The sequence below is a fragment of the Kogia breviceps genome, chromosome 12 (genome assembly GCF_026419965.1).
Source record: "Kogia breviceps isolate mKogBre1 chromosome 12, mKogBre1 haplotype 1, whole genome shotgun sequence".
NCBI classification, from domain to species: domain Eukaryota; kingdom Metazoa; phylum Chordata; class Mammalia; order Artiodactyla; family Physeteridae; genus Kogia; species Kogia breviceps.
Window position 1 is genome coordinate 65613950 of NC_081321.1, and position 17153 is coordinate 65631102.

At 36.1% G+C, this 17153-nt stretch overlaps 1 protein-coding gene and 1 pseudogene across 13 annotated transcripts in view; one reads left to right on the forward strand and one right to left on the reverse strand.

Annotated features, from left to right (window-relative positions):
• The window catches only part of PPP1R12A (protein phosphatase 1 regulatory subunit 12A), a 151022-nt gene that overhangs the window by 120450 nt on the left and 13419 nt on the right, over positions 1-17153 (reverse strand). The gene's annotated exons all lie outside the window — the stretch shown is intronic.
• LOC131766879 (protein S100-A11 pseudogene) lies at positions 15347-15658 on the forward strand (annotated as a pseudogene).

The window sequence follows — 17153 nt, forward strand, 5'->3', positions numbered from 1 at the left end:
AGGCAGTCAAGTAAATAAACAATTACAGAACTGTTCCAGAAATATGCAAGAGTTCAAGGACAACACTCAAGACGGCTCTAGATAGGGAAAAAGTTAGGATAAGCTTCTTGGCAGAAGTGATTGCTTGAGATACCTAATCACATGAACCAGAAAAATAGAGGTCATCTTCTGAAGTGAAAACTCACTAGTAATCATGCTCAAGAGTCAGCTTTCTCTAGAGCAATTGATCCTGTTCAGGAGGGTTCCTATACTTTTTGAAGAACAGTTGAAAGCTATTTGGATTGTTGACATGATAGTTGAAGGACATTTGATTTGTTCTCAGTTCTTAATGATTATAAAGTCATTATAAGATCTGCATACGAGTTTTTGTGTGACCAAATGTTTTCACTTCTCTTGCAGAGACAAAAAGCTTGCTTTAACTTGCTCCTCACTTTTTGGAGTCATTACAAGAAAAAAAAAAAAAAAAAAAAAAAAACAGTTCTTGGTGTACTCTGATGCTTTTGCAAAAATGTTCCTATAAAAGGGTTTCATCTTCAAGGAATTCATGGAAAAGACTCTGACAAGTACAGATTTCTGGTAACTGACTATACTGCTGAACTGAATGAATAAGCATTTTCAGAACTCTAATGGAAAACTGATGAATTCATAAAAGTGCTAACAAAAGATCAAGATGAAAAAAAAATTAATTACATGGGACTGAGTGAACTGATGAAGATGATTATAATTTTTGTGACTTTCTGTTTGAATAATAAAAAAAATCCCACAAGGACTCAGAGGCAAAAAATATACAAATCAATTTTCACTGCAAAGGAAAGGAGCTGTTACAGTGGAGGATTACTGGACTGAATGTCAATATTATAACATAGTATGAGTGTGTTTCGTGTTTGGTAATTGCAATCATTGTTGCTGTTGTTGTGGTCATCCATTTACAGTGTTTGGTGTAAGTTTATTTATCTCTTATAAAAATAAAATACTCTGTGTGTGTGTGTGTGTGTGTGTGTGTGTGTGTGTGTGTGTGTGTGTGTGTGTGTGAAAAAAGAAATACTTCTATTTCACCATACAAACAATGTTTGATAAAGTTTTTGGTGCTATTTAGAAGGTCCCTTCTATTTCTATTTGATAAGATTTTTGAAGTACCTAATGCTTTTTTAATCAAAAGATTTATGTCTCTATTTTGTTCATTATGTACTTTTTCTACCTTTTCTTAATGTGATTTATTATGTTGGTAGATATTCTAGTATTGAATTTTCCTTGCCTTTGCGAGATAAATCTTACACAGTTGTGATGTATTATGATTTTAAACATTATTTGATTCAGTTTGTTGAAAAAATTTTATTCAACATTTTTACATCTCTTTTTATGAATGAGTTTGGCCTGAAATGTTTCCTTCTTGTATTATCCTTGTTTGATTTTGGAATCAAAGTTTTGGAAGCCTCATAAGTTGATGAGTTTTATTCATTTGTCTCTTGTTCAAAACCTTTTGAGGGCTTCCCTGGTGGCGCAGTGGTTAAGAATCTGCCTGCCGGTGCAGGGGACATGGGTTCGAGCACTGGTCTGGGAGGATCCCACATGCCGCGGAACAACTAGGCCAGTGAGCTACAACTACTGAGCCTGCACGTCTGGAGCCTGTGCTCCGCAACAAGAGAGGCCGCAATATTGAGAGGCCCGCGCACCGCGATGAAGAGTGGCCCCCGCTTGCCACAACTAGAGAAAGCCCTCGCACAGAAACGAAGACCCATCACAGCCAAAAAATTAAAAAATATAAAAATAAATAATTTTTAAAAACCCCTTTTGAATAAGGTTGAAATTATTTATTCTTAGGGTTTGGTAGATTATGCTTATAAGATAATCTGGCTCAGGGATTCACCCACCCCCAGAATGGGTTTTTTTTTTTTTTTTTTTTTTTTGCTGTATGCGGGCCTCTCACTGCTGTGGCCTCTCCCGTTGCGGAGCACAGGCTCCGGACGCGCAGGCCCAGCGGCCATGGCTCACGGGCTTAGTTGCTCCGCGGCATGTGGGATCTTCCCGGACCAGGGCACGAACCCGTGACCCCTGCATCGGCAGGCGGATTCTCAACCACTGCGCCACCAGGGAAGCCCCCCAGAATGGGTTTTAACCACTGATTTAATTACTTTAACAATTAGTGTATATTCTATTTTTCTTGGGTCAGTTTCTATACGTTTTGCTAAAAAATTGTTCATTTTATTTAGACTTCCAATTTTGTGGTTATAAAATTTCATCCTCTCTTCTTATCTAACACATACATTTAAGACTAGAAATGTCCCCCTGGCACAGTTTACAGAACTTTTGATTTGTAGTGTTCTCATTGTCAAAAACATTTTCATTTCAAATTATTTTATTTAAAAATATTTTGTTTTTTCAGCTATACTGAGATATGATCGACAAATAAAATTGTAATATTTAATATATGTATACATTGTAAAAAAAAAAAAGCATAGGACACTTGCATAGCTCTCTTAAAGGTAAATACTACCAAGCAGTAATAATAACAGCTATTTACTATCTGAATCTGCCAAAAAACAAAGACAGTGAGAAAGAGAAAGAGAAGCAAAGTAAAAATTGGATTTAAATCCAAAGAGAAGCTACTGAATTTTAAAATTAAATCATTCAACAATTATTTACTGAGAATTCACTATGAGTCAAGCACTATGATAAATGCTTGGGCTTCACTGGTAGATAAATAAATAAACAAATAAATGCATAATTACACCCTAAAAGAAGAGATATGAAAGAACTGGGTGGTAATAGGGAAAGATAGGTTTGAGGAGAATAAGACAGGGCATCAGCGGTTTGCTTCAGAAAGTCACAAAGCTTAATGAATAGAGTTAGCCAAAGGGTAGAGAGACTGTTTCAGGAAAAGGGAAAATGCACAGGGACTAGAGGTATGAAAAAGCTTAGATATTTAAAGGTCTGAAGAAAGTCCAGCTAGAATATTGAGCGAAGGGAAGAGACTACAAAAGTCAGCTGATCCTGATAGGTCTAGTTAGATTTGGGATCTTTTTCCCTAACAACTTTGTTCAACTTGGATAGAGTGTCATCTACTTTATACTCATGACAATTCCTCTAAGATAGACATAAAATTCAAAGTGGATTTCAAGTCTCTAATTAGTGTTCTCTATCAAAAAACACATTTCCTCTGAGCTTCAGCTGTTACTGATAATATCAATACCAATGTTTAGAGACACTGACATTTCCTCTTACGCCCTTTTATTAGTATGCATTTTATACATCATTTTTATATAGTATTTCATCTAATCCTCACAGCTGGTCCAATTTTTCTAGCAAATGCTAGGTTTTTGAAATCTTTGATTCCTAAATTTTAAAAAAAAGTATGAGATTCTTATTCTAAATTATAAAATTCAATTCAACAAGCATTTATTTACCCGATACAAAAAAGACAGTTTTCAGGACTTCCGTGGTGGCGCAGTGGTTAAGAATCCGCCTGCCAATGCAGGCGACACGGGTTCAATCCCTGGTCTGGGAAGATCCCACATACCGCGGAGCAACTAAGCCTGTGAGCCACAACTACTGAGCCTGCGCTCTAGAGCCCACGAGCCAAAACTACTGAAGCCTGCCGCCTATAGCCCGTGCTCCACAACGAAGAGGAGCAACCACAATGAGAAGCCCACACACCACAACGAAGAGGAGCCCCCCTCGCCGCAACTAGAGAAAGCCCACGCACAGTAACGAAGACCCAACACAGTCAAAAATAAATGAAATTTAAAATAAATTTATTTTAAAAAAAGACAGCTGGGCTTCCCTGGTGGCGCAGTTGTTGAGAATCCGCCTGCCGATGCAGGAGACACGGGTTCGTGCCCTGGTCCGGGAAGATCCCACATGCCGCGGAGCAACTAAGCCCGTGAGCCATGGCCGCTAGGCCTGCGCGTCCGGAGCCTGTGCCCCGCAACGGGAGAGGCCACAGCAGTGAGAGGCCCGCATACCGCAAAAAAAAAAAAAGACAGCTTTCAGAGGTAAAATATGGAGGTTGAACTTTCAAAGTAACTTACTCTTTTTCTGAAAGCTTTGCTTCCACGCTGTTAACCTTATAAAGTAATTTTTAACCGGTTCTACCAAAATATCAGTCAAGCAGAACTTAAATTTTTGTATTATTCTAAATACCACAGTGTGGACCTTGATAATTTAAGTTCATATCTTGTTTTACAGTTTCATACGTATACGCTGTATTTTATCCTTTTTGCTATTACAGTTAATCCTTCAAGAAAATGAAGGTAAATATAAATACAATCATGAATTCACAGCTCTTCAAAATAATGTGTGTGAAACTATACTACACAACTATTACCGTCTAGCTGACACACTTTCTCCTCTACTCAGTAACCCTGCCTTTCCACCCACACATTAGATTTTTTCCCCTGAAAATCTACTGGTGTATATCATCTACAAGCAGGAAAGTAATTACCTTTATGTAAAAGTTCTTCCATTTTCGTCCCAATTCTGCTGGAATAGAATAAAATGATTCCATTTATATGTAGTGCTTAATTAAACAGAGAAAAATGTTCTATATGACTAAAGTCATATCAGATACATTCATTATGGACCCACAATTAGATATAAACTCAAAGGCAGGTACTTTCTATTTGTCTTCCAACACCTAGCAAAAGGTCTGAAACAGCAGTTACGCAAATATTAGCTCCCTCTCCCTTTTGGTAGGAAAGGCTGTACCGGGTACTTTCATTTACACTACCTCATTTCATCCTCCCAGAACCCTTCTACAGAATATTATTATCCTTACTTAACAGACTCTGAAGGGGAAAGGACTCCAACTGTAGAAGTTCTTCCTTCTATATTTTACTAGCTCTCTATTTTTTCAAAACCTACACCATTCTACAATATAACATTTTATTAAGCAATTGGCTGTTTAATAAACTTGAAAATATCTGCAGATGTCACTTGCTTCATACTCAGCTTTTTGAAAGGCAAATAGCTCTAGGTACTTAAAAGGGCCAAATAAGAGAGTGTGGTATAGATGTAAGGCAGAAAGCAAGGTGAAAAAAGAACTACTGTTTAATTCTTCAAGACACATTGAAGCATCTTCGCTTTGCTTGAAGTAAATACCAAGACCACCCAAGTTTAAACACAAATACAAAACAATTTCCAAAACCTAAAATAGCAAAAATTCATGTTTGAAAATCCACTTTAACACATTATGCTGTAATTCAATTCACAGATGGCTTGGCTAATCTTTCTTCCAGCTGCCATGTTACCAAAATAACCTTTCTTCACTAATTCTATTCATGTTTTACTACAGCTATTATATTCCTGCTTGGTATACTTAAAACCCATCAAACAATTTTTACAGGTCATTCTGCAAATTTCTGTGTAAATATTCTAACAAAATTGAAAAGCCCACTAATCTAAAGATAGCACCACTAGAGCTTAATAATATACACTAATGGTAACAACTGTTGAGTGCTGGAATGTAATTGAGAGTATATTAAAAATACACACAAACACAGACATACACCTATGCAAGGTAGAGGGACTGCAAGGAAATTCATTAACATAGAGTAAAGGGACTACCTTCTTTTTCCTTTTCTCTCTCACTCTCTCTCTGTTTTCTTCTTTTTTTAGTATTTTCCAAGCTCTCTATAGGGCTTATATATAACAAAATTAAAAAGAAAAAAAGACTAAAAAAATGTGAACATTTAGCAAATAACAACAGAAAAAAATCAGATGGTTTTTCATTGCTTATTGTATATAAGATTGATTATACTTCATAAATTATCTAAGTTTATTTTTATTCATGCCTAATTCAATTTTAAAATGTATTTCATTAATATGTAAATATAGGTTAAAATAATTATCTGGCTCCTCTCACTCAAGGTCTCTAAAGTATATTAGTACAGGAGAGAGGGAGGTGGGAGGAGTGTAGCTGCCATCTAGAAGGCAGCCCTTGTGAAAAAGATAACAAAGAGAAGTAAAATGCCTTTTGATAAACTTCCCAATTACCCAAAGAAATTAAGACAAGTCCTAATGCTTTTCTTAGTTCTACTGGAACTCATTGCTCATGATTCTTCATTTATGATAAACATACTTTAGCTTTCAAAGACAGCTGACAACATAAAATTTACCTTCAAAATTGGGGGGAAAAATTTTGAGTGTCCAAAGATACTCAGCCTGTAGTAACAAAAAAGATCATCAAGTTTACAATAAAAATTTTAGAGTACAGAATATTTCCTTGGGAGGAGATGAAAACAAGAAATTGGTAAATAGAGCAAGCACCTTCATTCTACTACTGTCTACTTTCACTAATGGTGGACTTAACCTCATTTTATTACTGTATATAAAAATAAATCTATTTTCTTTAAAAATTGGAAGACTGCTATACTCTATGGTGTATTGGTTAATAAGGGTTCATAGCATTTTAAAGGGAGTGATCTCCACTATTAGCCTCAGGAGCAATCAGACTACTTGCTACAGTAAATTTCTGAAAGAATAGAAGGCTTCTTCATATAAATGGGTCTCTGGGACTGGAAATGTTTAGTTATGATACTAACTCATAATTCATTTCTCCTATATAAAGCTTTCTTTAAACAATGTTAAATTTTACAGTGTCTTGCAGAGTAAAGAGTAGAATCTTTCCTAAAATTTACTTCTATGTAAAACAGGATGATGATCCAAAGCACTGTATTTAACTATTCCAAATCTTCAAAGAGCACAATGCTTGTGGTACTGTAAGTATCAGTGATAACTGCCATACCTAAACTAGGGTCTAGTTTTACTTTTATCCCAAAATAGGAAGACAACAGTTAATAACAGAAAACAACAGATGCCTTTGAATTTTCTACTGAAACTAGTAACGGCTTTTCTTGTAGTCTTTTATCTCCCTGTCATCCACAGTTCTGTAAAACGCAGAAGTTCTAAACTTGGAATCAGATTATGCAATGAAAACAAACAAGTTTTTAGTAATGGAAAAAATGACTTAATAGAAGAGCAAAAGCTAGCAGAAAAGCAGGTATATGATCCCATTCATGTAAATTGAAAATGAGACAGAAGCATTTAATAAGGCTTTTTACATGATGTCTTTTGACAAAAGGAACATCTTAAAGAACTTAACAGAATCATAAAATGCTAATACAAACCAGTGACCTGTTAGTCCTGTGTTACACTTTAGTCATTATATGTTGCTACTATATTTCAGGTAAAGGTATTTAGAACCAAGAACTGATAATTAAAAAATTAACTATACCACTATCAGTCAGGGTCCTACGTTTCTTGTCTAGTAGCACCTACAATCATAAACAGCAATCTCTGGGACAGTAGAGAATATTAGCTGGCAAAAGCAAACTTTGGTGTTCCCTGGCTGTATAAAGGGAGCTTCTTGGCATACCCCATTGGTACACTTTAGATAACTGTTCTAACAGATCTGCTCTAACCTATCTACTGAACTATAATTAGCCCCAGGGATTCTTTAGGATACCGAAAGAGGTAGAATCTGGTGATTGAAGCTGCTCAGAGGCACTATAACACAGTGTTTATGAGAACAATGTTGAGTCAAACTACCCAGATCCAACTCCCAGCTCTGCAATGTATAAGCTTTGTTGTGACTTTGGAGTCACAACTACATCTCATTTTCTTCATTGGTATAACAGAAAAATAAGATTAAAAATATTTACCTCATATGATTGTTGTGAGACAATATAACTGCCTAAAACAGTGTTTATTATATAGTTAAACATTATTATTTATGTTTACTATTTATTATTCCCATGAGATCAGTCCCTCTGAAGATGGAGACATGTGAATTCCCACACTTTTTATAAGAACCTGTTACAAACTAAAAGTTCTACGCCCTAACCATAGCCTCTGTTTAATGTCATATTATTTTCACAATAAAAAGGGGAGGAATCATTTTTTTTAACATCTTTATTTGAGTATAACTGTTTTACAATAGTGTGTTAGTTTATCCTTTACAACAAAGTGAATCAGTTATACATATACATATGTTCCCATATCTCTTCCCTCTTGCATCACCCTCCCTCCCACCCTCCCTATCCCACCCCCTAGGTGGTCACAAAGCACAGAGGTGAACTCCCTGTGCTATGCGGCAGCTTCCCACTAGCTATCTAATTTACATTTGATAGTGTATATATGTCCCTGCCACTCTCTCACTTCGTCACAGCTTACCCTTCCCCCTCCCCATATCCTCAAGTCCATGCTCTAGTAGGTCTGTGTTTTATGGGAGGAATCATTTTGTAAACTGACAACAAATCATACTTCTCATTTGGGTGGGACTAAAGAAGAGAGGAGCTTATTGGGTGAGAAAAGGGCCTATGTGAGTTAGTCTAAAAGACCCAACTCAAACAGAACTGGATGGAATAACTATGATAACAATTAAACTGAACCTTCAAAGTATATTTCAAAATATAATATCCATTAATTTCTTTGTCCTAAAAATTTTTTTCTGATCTTTGTAAGAGCTACACAAAATTAAAATACTTTAAATCTTGTTTACTCCACTATGAATTCCACTCCTAAAAAAGAGTTAATGCATTAGAACATATGAGAGTTAATGCATTAGAACACATGAATAAAAAAAACAACCCTCCAATTTTGAGGGTTAGTCATTGTAGAAAGCTGAATACTATCAGTTCAAATTATTTAAAAATTTCTCAATTTAGTATTCAGTATATGCAACTCTATTAAAACAGAGAATGTAGCTAGTGGCTAAGAAAGTTAATATTACTGACTTGGAAAGCAGAAAACAATGTATCAATTCCTAACTTCTTATAACTTCTAATAAAAATCACTTTGTAACTTTAGCAAAGACTTCTAAAGATAAAAATGATAAAATACTGATCCAAAACCCAACTCTTTCTTGGTAAATAAGAAACCTACAGTATCAAATAAAATTAAAGGGAGGGTGGAAGGAATATTTCACCTCTGAGGTGAACTACTGAAATGGCTTCCAAGCTGCTATTTTCCATAACTATCAAATAAATTTCCTCCAATGGTCCTTAATTCCTTCACTCCAGTGTTATATTCTTTACCAATTTATACACCAAGTCTATTCTTCTAGGCTTGCCACAATGCATCCTCCCAATCTTCCTTCACAGGCTATTCTCCATTTCCTAAAACTAAACGTCCTTCAGGCCCAAAACCCTGACTGCATTTCCATCACCTGGGTTCAGCTCCTTCCTCACTCGCCTCCTTCAGCACATTTTAAAGACTGTGAAAAATTCTACCTTACCTTTGTTTTATGAATCATCTCAAACATACAAATCACAGAATTCTTACACCCTCCCCCACCTAGCATACCTTTTAACATCTTGTAAAATACCAGTGTTCAACTGAAGAGCCATCTGAGGAAAGATCTGTTGTCTGAACTATTGCAATAGCCTCTGGAATTGGCCTCCTGGTAGAACTTCCTCCTCCCCCACACCTCAAATCTTTTCTAAAGGCAGCAGTTGTCTCTTAAAAATGCAAATCTGATTATATTAAGGCAATCAAATAACTCCGATGCATTTCTAGAGCTCTCAGTATGAAATGGATTTAATAGGACTTACTGGGTCCTACTAGATCTGACCTCGACCTACCTCTCTATACCTCTTTGTGGTACCATTCTTCTCATCAGTGTGCTCTGGTCACACTTCCACTGGGTTCTTCCTTGGGCCTTGCTCCCTCCCTCCTTCCTATGAAGGGCTTTTATATGTTGTTTCCTTGGTCCAGAACCTACTCCTCAAGATTCTACCCCTCCACTCTCTACCAACTTTACCAAGTCATACCAATTCATCCTTCAGCTCTCAGTTCAACCATCACTTCCACAGAGATCCGATCCAAACTCTCAAAACCTTTCGTTCCCTTTATTATGTATTTTTAAATGAAATATATTTGACATATACAATATTTTACGCTTTTCCTTCAAAATACTCAACACTGATTGATCATTTGATTAATGAGAGCAAACGTTTGTCTGTATTCCTTAGCTCCTAGTACCAAGCCTGGCACATACAAAGAACTCAACAAACATTGTTAAATTCATGAAATACTCATATTTCAATCACCAACTAATCAGTATAAGAGAATCTCTGCCGTCTATAAATTCTAACAGCTTTATAATGAATCAGTTTAATAAGGAGCCTCAGCAGTCTCTTGTGAAATTTCAGCTTTAAAAGATGTAGTAATCCAGAGACTTTCCTGGTGGCACAGTGGTTAAGAATCCACCTGCCAATGCAGGGGACATGAGTTCAATCCCTGGTCCGGGAAAATCCCACATGCTGCGGAGCAACTAAGCCCATGCACCACAACTACTGAGCCTGTTCTCTAGAGCCCACGTGCCACAACTACTGAAGCCTGCACACCTAGAGCCCGTGTTCTGCAACAAGAAAAGCCACCACAGTGAGAAGCCCATGCACCACAACCAAGAGTAGCCCCCGCTTGCCACAACTAGAGAAAGCCCAGGTGCAGCAAAGAAGACCCAACGCAGCCAAGTATTAAAAAAAAAATTTTATTAAAAAAAATTTATTAAAAAAAGATGTAGTAATCCAGAGTAAAATGTTTTCATTGGTTTTATACATGTCTAACCTAGCAAAAGAGATAACTTTTAAAAATATTTGAATTCATTTGAAATCTCACATACTTCTTATACCAGCAGTGTATAAGAATTCTGGTTTCTCCACATCCTTCTCAGCATTTAATATTATCAGTATTTTAAATTTTAGCCATTCTGGTGGATATGTACTAACACCTTACTGTGATCTTAACTTGCATTTCTCTGATGAATGATATTGAATAATTTTTTGTCATTTAATACCATTTGAATATTAATGGTGAACATTTATCACCATTTGAATATTTTCTTTTGTGATGTGCCTGATTGTGTATTTTTTCTTACTCATTTGTAGTTTAATACATACATACACACACATACACACCCCTGAATGTAAGCCCCATGTCAACTGTGAGACAAATATCTTCCCATTCTGAAGCTTACTTCTCTTAATGCTATCTTTTGAGGGACAGAAATTCTTCATTTTAATGTACTTCAATTAATCAGTCCTTTTTTTTTTTTTTGCGGTACACAGGCCTCTCACTGTTGTGGCCTCTCCTGTTGCGGAGCACAGGCTCCGGACACAGGCTCAGCGGCGCCATGGCTCACGGGCCCAGCTGCTCTGTGGCATGTGGGATCTTCCTGGATGGGGGCACGAACCCGTGTCCCCTGCATCGGCAGGCGGACTCTCAACCACTGAGTCACCAGGGAAGCCCCAGTCTTTTCTTTTATGGTTAATGATCTTTGTGTCCTGTTTAAACATATTTTCCCTACCTGACGTTTATAAAGATATCTTCATGTTACCTTCTTCAATATCTATTATTATATATTTCACATTTAGATCTACAATCCATCTCAAATTGATCTTTGTGTATGGTGCAAAGTATAGGGTGTCAACTCTTTTTCCATATGGATAGGTTGACTGAGTTACATTTATTTTCCAGAATAAATAAGTCCTCTCACCTTTCTGTTCTTTTTTTTAAAATTTTTATTTTATATCAGAGTAGGGTTGATTAACAATGTTTGTTAGTTTCAGGTGTACAGCAAAGTGATTCAGTTATATATATACATGTATCTATTCTTTTTCAAATTCTTTTCCCATTTAGGTTTTTATAGACTATTGAGCAGAGTCCCTGTGCTGTACAGTATGGTCCTTGTCAATTACCTATTTTAAATATAGCAGTGTGTACATGTCAATCCCAAACTCCCAATCTGTCCCTCCCCTCTTACCTTTTTGTTCTTAAAGATTAACCTGACTATATCTGGCCTTTTTCATTTATACATCAGATTGTCATTTTTCACACACACACACACACACACACACACACACACACACAACTAGGATTTTGGTTCAGCTTGTGTTGAATCTGTGATCGGTTTGGAATTAACTTCTTTATAATAGTCTATCTTCCAAACCATGAACATGGTATTATATATCCCTTCACTTACTTAGCTCAGAGGTTCTCTGAAACCCTTACAGGAAGTCTGGCAAGGTCTCTCATTCTCTCACAAGTGTATGGTAGAATTTTTCAGAAGCTAAATATGTGAAATCACAACAGACTATGTGCAGAAATAGTTACGAGAATCCATTTATCTTCTATTAAGCAAGACATTAAAATCTGCAAAATGTAAAACAATGCCCTTCTTAATTAAATTTTTTTACTTGAAAAATGCTTATCTTTCATAAACATGTTATGTACATTGGCATATGAGTTATTATTTTTAAATAAATAAAATTTTAAAGATTTTTGACCTTTACTTTCCTATTTGTTAAATACTGGAAGACAGTCAACATAAACAAAAAAGGTCTTTGGGTTCTTCACTATTTTTTTACATTAAAATAATAATAGACAAAAAATAATAAAATTTTAAATATTATTTTATTGAGTTAATTATAGATTCACAGGTAGCTGTAAGAAATAAGAGATATTTCTTTGCACAGTTTCTCTTAAAAGTAAAATTTTGTGAAAACTGTATACAGTAATATTATATCCATGATATTGACATTGATATAATCCATCTACCTTATTCAGATTTCCCCAGTTTTACTTGCCCTGTTTGGTGTAGTCTGTTCTCTAGTTTTTAAAGAGTATAAAGGGGGCCTTGAAGCAGAAAGGTTTGAGAACTGCTGATTTAAGATTTAACATTTATTTATGCTTTTTCATTTTTATAGATTGTTATTTATACAATCGATATTTGCTTCTTTATGAACTCACTTATTAATTCTAGCTTTGTCTTCCTCATTTCCTCATAATACATTATTTAGAATGACAGGGTAGGTATGTTTGCTCAGAGGCACCCAACCCCATCAGCTACTGTTGATGATCTCAGAAGATATATGAATTACCTAAGGTGGATCAATTGGTCCCTTTCCTGGGAATCTGGAATTAGAACTCGGAAGGAGATCAATCTCTCTGGATATCTAGACCAGATACAAATTCTGAAATTGTTGGTGCCCTTTTATTTTGCCTTCAGACTGGGAAAACAAGAAATCTAGTTTGCTGTAAAACAGAATAAAGTGGATTTGCTAGAAACAATGATGAGAAACTTAGAAGACTTCCTGGGTTGCATATACTTCCTGGCTCTAATTCATTCCACAAGTCCAGATTCTATAAGACATCTCTACAATCTTACAGTGAATTACTTTATTTAGGCTAGTTCCAATGGGCTTTTCTTACTTAAAACAAAGAATCCTAACGAACATGTGCAAGAGGTCCTTCCACCACTTTCCTACTAGTGGCTCTCCTAATACCACGGGTAAGTATGTGGCTTTGAAAACTGGCTCCCTTTTTTCTTTTGAGGGGCTCAAAAGAAAATAGTTGAGCTGATGATTTGGGGGGTCTTAAGGTATATGAAGAACTGTAACTGTGTGTATATAATTATGTATACATTTGTTAACAAATCGAGAAAAAGGACTGGAATATAGGTTTTCCTCGGTAGAAATAATTTTATTATACAAAGCCATTCCACCGGTGAGTAATCAAAAAAAGGCTGTAACTGGTAAGATCTGCTGAAACAGTAGGCAAATCTCAAACTGTAGAACTAGACACAGTTCTGCAGATGTGATCTAATAGTATAAAGGAACAGATTTTTTAAAAAAAATCTAGACTAAATACTAATTTAGCTTTATACTGAATTAGTACATTTTAAAATGATTATACTGTCGTCAGACACTGGGCTTCCTTTTAAACTTTCAAGCAACATTTTTCTCATGTTTGTCGAAGATGGTCTCTACCAATCTATAGCCATCAATATATTAATGCAGAATTTTACATTAATATCCATTATCTTTTCATTTTACTGTTTAAAACCTACTACTTCACGCTTTTTAGAGTTCTCTCTCAGCTTCTACAGTTTAATCTACTAAAATGTTGAATAAGATAGGGTCAAGAACACAAGGACCACTACACTTTAGTCTTTCCTCTGGGTTGACACTGAGTGATTAATCAGTAGACTGACGTGTATACAGTGGTTCATCCAACGGTTAATCCATCCAACCCTGCTAATATTCATGTCAGATTTTTGTCATGTTAACCGCAAAGATCTAACAAGAGCCTGTCCAAGTGCTGTACTACAAAATCAAGCTACACTAGGTTTGCAACATTTCCCTCATTTGAACTTACCAACCTTGTCAAAAAAGGAAGTAAAGATAGGTCAACACAAAACTTGTTTTCAGAAAAGTCAAATGGGCATCTAGTGATCAACATAACCTTCTCTAAAACTATATGTTTAACAATGGATATTAGAATTCTGCTGGTTACAGTAGAAGACCATTTTTAACAAATGTACATGTAAATTAAGGGCTGTGCCATCAGTTATTTCCTTCCTCCTAGTCTTGCTCCATTTCACAACTCTTAAAAGCCCTCTTTTCACTGTCTTCAAAAATATTTTCACAAAATTCACATAACTCTAAGCTTCACCATTCCTGATTCTATTCTTAGAGATTTGAGGCCATTTTTTCAATTCATTCTTAAAACAGATATTCATCATTAAATTCATCATTTTCATATTCATATAAAACAAGGCAAAAGAGCTCACTGTATAAAAATTGCTTTTCTATCTTTTAAAATCCCTTTATTCCTCAAAACTATCTGCTTTTTTGGAAATTATGCTTATCTTTTCTTGGTAGTCTACTTGCCAAAAGCTTCAAAATACATCCAACTAAACCCCTAATTCATTTTCTCACTTGTAAAACTCTCCCAAGGTGTACATCATAATGACAATCTTTCCTTATGAAATAAAAGGTTCAGAGAAAAGACAGGCATAATATAGAAATAAATATTTAAAACACCAGCTTCCTTGAGTGGACAAAGACTAGCAAACTAACATTCATTATGTCAATGTCTCTATATTTAATCCTGAATACATTACTGGAAGTAGCCATTCAGGCATTTTTCTCCAGTTCAGATTCATCTTCATCACTTTTTTCTGCTTGTTGTAAAAGATTCAAAGATGACATAATCCAAAATATCCATAACCATTAACAGCTGGGGTAATTTCCCCAGATTTTTTTTCTATGCAAACAACATTGCCCCCAAATGGAATCACATCATACATACTGTCTTGCAACTAACTTTCTGACACAAGTGTAATTTAAAAGGGAACAATTTATGTATCATCAGTCCATTTCACACATAAAACAAACATACACATAATCTCCCCCCACTCCCCAATAAGACTGGCTTTAAATGTCAAGGGTGGGTTAAAAAGGGGAAAAAATGCCACGGTAATTTTGAATTAAGGTTTAATATATATAGTAAATAGGCTTGCCACGCCGCTCCCCTCTCGCAGCCCTGTGCCTTGCTCCTCTCCGACATGGCAAAAATATCCAGCCCTACAGAGACTGAACAGTGCATTGAGTCTCTAATTGCTGTTTTCCAAAAGCATGCTGGAAGGGATGGTAACAACAGCAAACTCTCCAAGGCCAAGTTCCTTATCTTCATGAATACAGAGCTGGGTGCCTTCACAAAGAACCAGAAGGACCCTGGTGTCCTTGACCGCATGATGAAGAAACTGGACTTTGACTCTGATGGTCAGCTAGATTTCCAAGAATTTCTTAATCGTATTGGCAGCCTTGCCATAGCTTGCCATGACTCCTTTATTAAGTCTACCTCTTCCCAGAAGTAAAGCGGAGGAGTCTTTGGGCCTGGCCTCCAGCCCCACTCCCTTTCCTTCAGCCTCCCAATTATCATCTACCCCTCACAGCCCACACATACCCTGAGCCCGGTGCACCCACCACCCCATGCAGGCCACTCTGGTTGGCAGTAATAAAAGCATATGGTTTTTTAAAGCACACACTGGAGAGTCAGTAAATTTGTGCAAGGGGGGGAGATGACTGGGAAGAATATAAATTAGATTGATGGAAACAGTTACCAGAAGTTGCAAAGTAAATAGTAAAAGTACATCTTGGGTGCATACATAATCATAATTAATGACACCAACATAATCATCTCTAAATTTCTCAGACTGATGGGGAGACGTCACTTATTGTGCACTCATTAAATGTCTATACACCCCTACTAGGGTACTGTCATAGGCCTGAGGATACAGTCAGCAAGACAGACAAGGTCCTGCCTTCGCTGAGGTTACCTTCTAGTGGGGGAAAAAACAACAAATGAATAAACAAACAAATAAACAAAGAACTATGAGAGTGCAAAAAGTATATAATAACCATTTCCTATTTCACTTAAGCTAAAACAAACCCAATGAAGCTTGCTCAAGGTCAAAATAATCCACACAACCTTTTTGTAGAACTGCTACTTTTCTCATTACCTGTGCAACTTTAAAAAAACATTAAAATATGCAAAAAAGTCACAAATACTCAAAGCAACTCTAGTAATATTTTGAGCAAAAAAGAAAAAAATATATCAATGTATAAGTTTTTTAGCTAAAGCTAATATTTTACCTTTATTTTCCCTGAAAACACAGCTTACTAAATTTAGAAACCAAAAAAAGAGGATTTTTTTTTTTTTTGGTTGCCCTGTGCGGCTTTGCAGGAGCTTAGTTCCCCAACCAGAGATCAAACCCGTGCCCACTGCAATGGAAGCCCAGAGCCCTAACCACTGGACCACCAAGGAATTGCCAGAGACTGCTGAATGAATTCTTTAACTGTACAATTCTTAGCAAAATCCAACATGCTCTGAGAAATGTACTCTCACCTCTCATTTTAACCTATGACCTTATTTTCACAGAGCATTATTTCAGGCAATGAAAGACTTTTAGATTGTTACAACTACCACTCCTTTATTGCTCTCCAACAGTTCTGTGCTCTACCTCTCCACATCCCCATATCCCTAAAAAGACACACTCTGCCCTCCTCCACAATATCATAAAAATAAATCTGACCTTACTTAAAAGTTCTTAATTAAGTCTTCTGAAGTGAAAAGCAAAGAAAATCAAACACAAATCTTTGCATGTATTTTTGGACAGTTCACCAAAGCCCTAAAAACTCTTAATCATGAATCCTTATCCCGTGGTTTTCCTGCAGCCTCGTAAATTATTTTCTATTTGGTATTCAAATAGATCTAAGAAAATAGGCTAACTCCAAGACAAAACACCCTCCAAACAAAAGTTTTACATATTATTTATAAGTAGGCCACCTCTCCTCAATATCCTATATGTC